This window comes from Nelumbo nucifera, chromosome 4 (genome assembly GCF_055504915.1).
Source record: "Nelumbo nucifera cultivar China Antique chromosome 4, China Antique-T2T, whole genome shotgun sequence".
Taxonomy (NCBI): Eukaryota; Viridiplantae; Streptophyta; class Magnoliopsida; order Proteales; family Nelumbonaceae; genus Nelumbo; species Nelumbo nucifera.
In genome coordinates, this window is record NC_142652.1 from 83,462,474 (window position 1) to 83,472,349 (window position 9,876).

The window sequence follows — 9,876 nt, forward strand, 5'->3', positions numbered from 1 at the left end:
TGCATTTAATTCAACCTAAGTCACCATTTTGATCCTTCATAGATTTAATTTTCTTATTTCCTGATTTAGATGGATGTTAGGATTTGTTGCTTCGGGCAACTCGTTTGAATTGTTTTATTGTGATTGTGTTTCTCTGACTCTTCACGTAGATAAATACATTGGTATTAGCTGAACATGAAGGTGGGCTTGTGAAACAATCATCCGTGAGTGCAGTAGTGGCTGCTGGGACTATTAGTAATGGAAATTCCATTTCTATGCTATTGTCTGGGTCAGGTCCATCCCTTCAAGAAGCTGCTTTGCATGTGTCCTCTCATGTCATCCTTCAATTTCTCAGGTATATATGAATGGATTGTTTTAACAACTTACATATGACAGAGTTCACCCTATGATGGCCTATTTAGATGGTCCAACTCTTAACTGTTTCTAATCAAACATTTTCATATTGTCACAAAAACTATTCCAAATTTTCTTCTTATGGGTGTACATGTTTGGATTGCTTCCAAAGTAACTTCAGGTTTTTGATATTTAATTTTTTACTACTCTTTCTTTGTCCCTGTTTAGGTGCTTGTGGCTGATACGGATAAATTAATATGCATCCTCTTGCTGAACCATGGGTTAGGCTAGTCCATTTGGTTCAGCAGCAAAGCAGCTACTCTCATATAGTTGCTGGTTCAAGTTCATTTGGCAAAAATATACTACCACGAGCAGCTTCTCTTTTAGATGTTTCCCCCATTACGTACTGATGCATGTAATTGAAATTTCTGGACCTCAGTTATTTGTCAGGTACTTTCTGACTCATTGTGAATTTGTGATTCATCTTCTGTTTGAACTTCATGAACTAGCAGCCTCTTTGCTCAAGTGCTCCTTCAGATGGATTCCTCGCAAGTCGAGACCTTAATCATACTGCTGATGGATTAGCTAAACAAGGCTTGAGCTGACTGAACTGCTGATATAATGCTCTCTTTATTACTGGGGCCTTGTCTTTTTGTTTGATTAGGGCTTGTACATCTCTTAATTATATACACCCTTTCACCTTTCTGATGAAGAAAAAGAGAAATTTATTAAGATAGAAGATTGGAGCGCACGCACGGGCCCGGGGGGATGTAGGCCTTACCTCTCAAGAGAAGCGCTCTTGAAGGACACCAGAAGGAAACATAATTTCAAGCAGAGTACAAGAGCTGATAGCCTTTATACTGATTCCAGTTGAATGGTTGCCTCTCATTCTTCTTTATCCTTACAACTCTTATTTTTCCTCTTCATTGTTACAAAACCTTGGTCTGTTGTGCAGCTCTTCCTCGTTCTACAATCTAGACCCGGAAACTAGTACCAGCAAGAGTAGAAAACTGCATTGAGTAGTTATGGGTGTAAGTCATCAACTGAATAATGACTTCTTGCCACTCTTCCCTTCTTTCCCATTCCTTGATGACTATATATTCAGATACATGGGCCACACCGGTTCAGAATTGTAGTGGCATAAAATGTTAGGATAGGCACTAACTGGGAGCTTAAAATCTACCGGTCGGGTTCTCTGTAACCTGTTCGCTGTAGCTAAACGGATTGATGAACGCCATTGCATTAATGTACTCTCACTATCACTATCGTAGGATTCGTTTGGTTCAGGGTAGGGGTGCAAGTCAGGCGGGTTGGGCCAGCTTTATGGTCAACCCGGGCCCGACCCTAAAATTTGGGCTTAAGGCCCGAGCCTGAGGTCATGTCCGATCTTCCCAACCTGAGCCCATTTGATGCACTTGGGTTGGGCCCAGGTCGGGCTATATATATAAGCCCAACCCGTGTAAAATTTCTGGTTGGACTGGTTCGAGCTTGGGCTTGGGCTGGGTTCGCCCAACTTACACCCCTAATTTAAGGTGAGTATGTTGTGTTTGGGTTCCCTCCCTCTAAGAATTAGCTTTTAGGGGTGAATTCTCCAAAGGCACGTATCAAATGGTATGAGAGCCTACACCATGCCTTCTAATTGCAATCATACGGCATAGGTGATGACGTCGGTATTACAATGTTCAGCCGGACTAGGTGAACTAGTGCATAGCTAGCTTGCATGGGCATCAGGACTGCAAAACGTGGTGGAATATCCTAGTGTTCAGCCGGGACTGCAGAACTAGTGCAAAGCTACCTTTTAGGGGTGATTTCTCCTAAAGCACGTATCACAGTATTGGATTGGAATTGGAATATCCTAGAATCAGAATTGAATTCCAGCCATTGTTGTTTACTTATTTGGTTCATCTAGAGATGGAATTAAAATCAATCAAAAAATTTCAATTGTGCATTAATTTATTAATATTTTAATATTATTGTTTTATTATTTTATTTTTACTTTATTATTATTATTATTATTATTATTATTATTATTATTATTATTATTATTATTATTATTATTATTATTATTATTATTATTTTAATAATATTTTATTAACAATAGGGTTTGGGTTTTCTTTTTTGATTGGGAGTTCTTTACTTTTTAAGAAAACCTAGAATTGAAATCCCATTCCTGAGGGGTCTGACCATTCCCCCTGTATGGGGAATCCCATTCCACCTAGAATGGGAATATGAATTCCATTCTACCCAAACAAATCATTGGAATAAAAAATATTCCAAATGCCTATTCTGGAGAACCAAACAGACCTTTAAGCTAAATTAGTTGGATTAATGGCCCCACATGATCGCTCCATTGCGACCAACTCCTGCAAATTTAGGACGATTTCTCACCTTATAATTTCTCCAACGTAAGTCATTTCCCACTGAGCTACTTAGAAAAAGAAAAAGGAAAGGGGAAATGGCAAACAATGAAACTTTGGAAAGCTACAAAACAAATGCCTCATCTTTTTTTTTTGTATAACCTAATTACTTATGTAATATTATATTACTATAATCTCATATTAATACTTTGTCAACAGATTTTTTAATCAAACATATTTTTTATTTTATCCTTTTTTTATAATATTATTTTAATATTTATTTAATTTATAGCTTGAGAATTTCGGGTATATTTGCAATAATGGGGTCAACTTATAGGTTTACTCTAGTGAATTTTATACTTTATATTTTATTTATCCGTAAGTATTGATGATATTGTGACTCAAAATCTTTCTTTTTTTTCTTATCTTTCTCTTTTTCTCTTTATATAGATTTCCTCCATAAACTTTATAAGAATAAATTTGTCTTTGAGCAATAAGTGATTGTCAAAAAAAAAAAAGGAAATAAATGTTTGACTAAGTTAGCTAGAATGCCAAATACAAAACCTAACCTCTAATTTTATCTTACATCTTCGTTTAATAATTCCTGCAAAACATTTGTGTTATTTTTGTAATTTTGAGATTTTTATTATTCCAATGTGGCTCGTCTTATTCCACCATGCCCAAGCCCGGATAAAAGAGGGGGGTTGCATCAAATCGACAACCATTACTAACACTTCTGCCAAATTCTCATGGTTAAGGATGTTGATTTGTTTTTTATGCCCATAATTTAATTATGGATATGACACTAGACAAAACAGAATAAAATTCATGTATCCCAACCCATATTGTTGGAATAAGGCTTAGATTTATGATGATGACGATGATGATGATTTAGTGGGTATTTAGTATTGATGTCGTTTTCTGAAGAAATGACGTCATGTAAGCATCACATCAGAGAAAGTAGTGCTTCAAACAATGTCATCTTGTTTGATACTGTTTTTCCAGAAAAAAATGTTGCTCCAGACCATGCTTTGAAAATCGGGAAAGTGTGATCTAGAGCAACCAAATTTAATGTTTTCTTAGAAATGGTGCTTTATTGCCAGTAGTGCAATGATGTGGCATCATCTTGGACGTTAGATGATATAGACAATGTTGAAAATATTGCTACCAGCACTAGTACCAAACAAAACCAGTGTTGTTGTCTTAGAAAACAATTTATGTGGCAGCACCGATTCCAAACAAAAAATAAGCACCATTTCTAGTACAACTCCACATGACCAACATCCTTTTTATCAGAAAGCAGTGTGATGTTCCCGGCACCGATGCCAAACACCTACCTAATTTTGAAATTTATGTAGGTTTTCTTATAAGATTCTTATAAATGGTTCACCCTATTAAAGAATTTATCCAAAGAAAGGTCTTAAACAGGGAGATCCTCTATCTCCATATCTCTTATTAATCATCTTTAATGTTTTCTTGGCCATCTTAAACAATTTTGTGAACAGTCAAACTTTATCTAGTGTTAAAATTTGTAGGCAAGCACCGGTTATATCTTATTTATTTTTTTGTAGATGATAGTTTTCTGTTCACCGAAACAAATCTTAAAGAAGCGGGAATTTTGTTGGATGAAATATCCATGTGCGAGATAGTGTGAGGCAACCAGTTAACTATATATGGGAAATCTATTTTGGCCAATGCTCTTCATATAAGAAAAGTTGAAAACCCTTCTATGTATCTAGGGATTTTCCCTCTCATAGGTTGGAAGAAATGCCACACTTTTAATTACCTTTCAGAAAGAGTGGCTTCCAAAACACTGAGTGGAGGGATTCTTTATTATCTCAAGCGGGAAAGGAGGTTCTTATGAAGTCTGTGATAACTGCAATTCCATCTAATTGTATGTCATGTTTTTTTTTCTTCCAAAGAAGATTTGTGTAGATTTGAAGAAATAAAAAGTTTCTGATGGAGAGAAAAGAAGGGTAAAAAGGAAATTAATTGGGTGGCTTGGATTCAAATTATTAGGTGTAAAGGGGATGGGTGTTTGGGTATTAGATATCCTCACATTTTTAATGTGGCCCTTTTGGCTAAGCTAGCATGGAGACTTGCCAATGACTCCTACAGTTTATGGGCTAGAACATTAAAAGCAAAATATTGTCTTAATTCCCATTTTCTTCATACCTCTTAAAAAAAGGTCTCCATCTTTGTGATAGAAGAGTGTGATGGAAGGGAAGAAAATTCTGGATAGTGGAGTAATGTGGAAAATCAGTAAAGGGGAGAGTAGGTTGATCCTTGGATTCTACGATTGGAAAATTATAAACCTCTTGGGCCTTAACCCTTGGAATCTCTAAACCAAAAAGTGGCCACCCTAATCAACAACAAACGCAAATCATGGAATGAAAGTTGTGTAAAATTCATGTTTCTTACGTTGTTGCTTAGAAAATCCTTTAACATTAGATTGGAATCGTCTTTAAGTGGGAGGACCAATTAGTTTAGGCTCCAAGCCCTATCGGGAAATTTTCAGTGAAATCAACCTATCACTTAGCTAACAATTCTGATATGCACATCTCCCCATCAAGATCTTCTATCACTCTTTCAAATCAGTGTTTTTAAACCGCCGTTGACTCGGACGGTTGGACCGTTTGGCTCGGGAACTGTTTAGGCAATCGGTTCCGTTTTTGCATAAACCCGGAATCTGGTAAAAAACTATTGAAAAAGTCAACAAAACGTTGGCCCGGACGGTTGAACCATTGAGTCGTCGACCCGTTCAACGGTTTTTGACTGTTTTTTTATTTTTTAATTATTTTTTATATTTTTTTAAATTTTCTTGTCAGAACAAACCGGACGGTCGGACCATTGACCCAAAAACTAGTGACCAAAACGGTTCCATTTTCGGGTCATTTTTAAAAACAGTGTTTCAAACAGAGGTGGAATTTCCTTTGGAAACTTCCAGTTGAGCCAAAAGTAAAGCATTTCTTATGGAGGTGCTATTTGAATGCTCAGTCGGTTATGAAAAATCTTTTTAAAAGAAAGGTGACTCAATCCTTTAGGTGTGAAGTTGGAGCTAAATCTATACTTCATCCAAGGGTGTCAATGGTATTTGAAAATCCGATTTCAAATTCAAGATTCGACATAATTGAATCGAATTCGGATAATTTGAATAACTAATCAGTCGAATTTGGATATCTTGTTCATACCAATTAGCTAGTCGAATTCGAATTCATATATGACATGATTTGATTCGATAAATATCCAAATTCGACCGACTATTTAATTTTATATATAATATATAAAATATTTAAATGTTTGATATATATATATATATTAAATTATATAAATAATTTATATATTATATACTTTATATAAATAAAATATTTATTTTATATATTTATTAATTATATAAAATAATTAACTGGTTGAATTCAAATCGAATTCGAATATTAATTTTCAATATCCATCGGATATTGAATTTTTTAATCGGATTTGAATTCGAATATTGCTTGATTCGATTTGAATTCAATCTGTTTACACCCCTACCTTCATGCACTTATTCTTTGCAGCAAAGACAAATGTATTTTGTTTGGGTCAGGTTTGGGTCAGGTTTGGGCCTTTGCATATTGTGAACTGTATATCTTCAAACTCAGTAGACGGTCCATCAAGACATTATGTTTTTGTTAAAGCTCAGTTTGAAAGAAGTACAAATATAAATATGTAGAGTGCAAATACTTATAAAATAGTACAAAATACAAGAATTTGTACTCTATATATTTGTATTTATACTCCTTCCAAACTGAGCCTAAAAGACATTTGAGCTCTTTGTGAAGCAGGTTTGTTGGTTTCTCGTGGCTCCCGGTGAAGCAAATTTAGCTACCCACAAGCTGGGCTTCTCGTGGTTCCCAGTGAAGCAAATTCAGCTACTCACAAGCTGGCTTCTAGTGGTTTTAATGAAAATCACTCTCTAAACTTATTTTTTCTTGGTTGGTTTTCTAAGGTTTTAGTGAGTGAGTGGGCTAGTGCTCCTGAGTTTTGTAGTCTTATGTGATTTTTTGTTTTCTTTTTTCTTTCTTTTTGTTGGTTTGTGCCTTTCTGTTTGTTTAGTCTTATGGTCTTGGTCTTGTAGTTTGCTGGAGTTGTTTTCCCCTGTGTGTTTTAATGAAATGCAGGTTTTTACCCAAAAACCCCACCATATCCCAACATTTTCCATGTTTATAATGATTGTCTTTCCAAAACCATCCACAAAAGAGGTGCTTAACTAAAATAACTAGATACTAGAATGGGACCCCAAGTTGACATGATTATTAAAATGGTCCAACTGTTTGGTTTGCCCTAATCTCACATCATTGAAAAATATCATAATATTAATATTGCAATCAAACAATATAATAAGGTATTAAAATCCCAATTTTATATGCATAAGTTCTACCCTAAAATGAGAATGACATCTGGCAATTTCACTCGTTTAATAACCTACGAACATCCCACTTTAATCATCAATCGTTGGATCAATCTGTTGGAAAATATTAATATTTAGCCATAGGGGTGGCAATCGGGTAGGTTTGGGTGGATTGGGTTTGCGTCAAGTTTCAATCCAATTCATCTAACTCGTCAACCCATTAATGACCCATTTGTGTAAAACTAAATGGATTGGGTTGAACCCAAACCCGCCTTAACCCAACTCTGAATCTTTTACTTATTAAACAACACAAGTATAGATTATAGAAAATACAGAAATTAAAAAACATATAGCATGCAAAAAAATCAAGAGAATATAAATATGAAAGATAATTAAAATTGCAAAAATATAGCCAGAATTACAAAAAAAATGAAGAAAATCAATATAAATTACCAAAAAACAAAGAAAAACTAGAAAATATAGAAACCCACTAAAATAACATAAATTGCAAAAAGAATAAAACAAAAGTTATAGAGAAAACACAGAATTGTGGAAAAATAACAAAATTTATTGCAAAACATTTCAACACAACAGATAACAGAAGTTGCAAAAGAAAATATAACAAAAATTACAAATAAAAACAAAGAAAGAAAGGAAATTACAAAAATATGTATATAAACATTACAAAAAAATAACAACATTACAAGACAATATAAACATTATTAAAATATAACAGAAATTATAGAAAGGTAGAATTTCTGTTACATTTAGAAAGGTACTATGAGATATGCATAGAGAAACGATGGGCTCTAGTCGTCTGGATTTTATTAGCACCATTGAAAATGACCATCTTCTTTTACTAGCACCAATTAATGCCGCGACATCACCTTTGATTTTTCCGGTGAACTTGAAGAAATAACTCCAGATTCATGGAAGGACGTCCTACAGGTAGTTTTGTGAGTTCATGACTACCTTGTTAAATTAATCAAAACATTAATTTGCAGGTTAAAAAGTAGCAGCTTCCATATGTCTGAAGCACATCACACTCTGTTTGTGGACCCCCTTTTGCTTTTGATAAACTGTGGTAAAGTTTGCACTCCCTTATTCATATTGTTGCAACTGAGTGAAGCTATAAAATGTGAAACAGAGGATAACAGAAATAAATAAATGAGCTCTGTGTCATCATTGTAGAAGCTTTGGTTCACGTATGAAGAGATTGCCATTTTTAAGTTAGTATCAGTTAGGGTTTGGATTTGGGGAGAGAGAGAGAGAGGTTGGGTTAGAAAATCACTCGTTGAGATCTTCAACCATGGATTAGGATTCCAAGAGGAGAGAGAGAGGGGGGGAGAGGTGAACAAGAAGGAAGCAGAAAAAAGGGAAATAAGAAGAAAATCAAAAAACGAAAATTCCTGATCTCTTAATGGATACCCATTGGATACCCGTAGTAACCCAACCCACCCAATCCATTAATTCTCATTTTATTTGGTTAACCAACTCGCTACTGACCCAACATAAAAAGATACAACCCAACCCGTTAATAAATGGGTGGGTTGGGCGGATCAACAGGTTGGTAGGAAATTGCGATGCCTATTTAACCGTCAACAAACAGCGAACACTAAAATGCTTTGGCAGTTTCTGACGTGCTAGCGCATCTGGTGTAGTGGTATCATAGTACCCTCCCACGGTACTGACCGGGGTTCGATTTCCCGGATGCGCATTTTTCCTTTTCGAAACTAATTTCTATTTTCCACTATTTTATTGTTTCCCTTTTCTTTATTATTTGACGTTAAATTCGAATCTACATCTACTACTGTACATACAGCGGCATATATTAAATCCTAATTTAATTAAATCTTTTTTTGGTAAAATTACAAAGGACCCCGTTCACTATGGGTTAGTGACAAAGACCCCTATATTTTAATTTTCGATAAAGACCTTTTTATACTTTAATTTGCGATAAATACCCTTGAACTTTAGCCATCAGACAAATGATCCCTTGACCGTTAAATCAGATGACGGAAAACATTAAAATATCAAAATACCCATTCATCTTTCTCTATTTTTTTTTTTTTGCCATTCTCTCATTGCTTCTCACCGGAAAATATTTTTGTTGATGAAGGATGATTTGACCCAATCTATGAAACGACGACACGTGGACACTGACTCAGCGTAAGCGACAGCTCAACATTGTGTTCCGGTACAACTAAGTGATAGGCTCATAAAGCAGCCCGTTACGCGGTGGCAAGGTAAAGGAGAGGCTCGCTACAACGCAAGCTCCAGGTTCCCCGAGCTACCAATAAGGGAATACTCCAAGAATATTTCAGCTCGCGAGCTAGGGAAACCAGCTCGCTCTAGCACCTGGACAGAAGGCTTGCCCCAAAGACCAACCTTGATGAGGGTCACCTCGAAGTACCCCAAAGAGCTTGCTACAAAGTAGCTCGCACCAAGGATAGCTCGCTACGAGGTAACTTGCGACTGAGTGATGTGACACTCTCAGGAAGCTTCCATCTGACAAGACCGTACCGAACAGACTGCGCTACGTCTCTCGACTGGCGGTGCAATCCTTGTTCTTTCGACAATCTGTACCCACGTCTCTCGACAGATGGAGGCGTGCCTGCCCCTTTGGGACGTGTCACTCAACCAAGCGGATAGTACACTATAACGATCACCTGCGCAGACCTGGCAGGTAACGGCTGAGGCAAAAGCCCAGTGGCGGTTATGCCCGATCTCGCAAGAACGCTCTTATAAAAGCCCCCAGGGCAGAGGAGAAAGTCTCTCTTGAGACCTCCAACCTCTCGA

At 36.2% G+C, this 9,876-nt stretch overlaps 1 non-coding gene across 1 annotated transcript; it reads left to right on the forward strand.

Annotated features, from left to right (window-relative positions):
* The first annotated feature begins 8,723 nt into the window (after positions 1-8,723).
* TRNAG-CCC (transfer RNA glycine (anticodon CCC)) lies at positions 8,724-8,794 on the forward strand. The gene has a single exon. It is a non-coding gene; the product is annotated as a tRNA-Gly (tRNA).
* Positions 8,795-9,876: the final 1,082 nt, after the last annotated feature.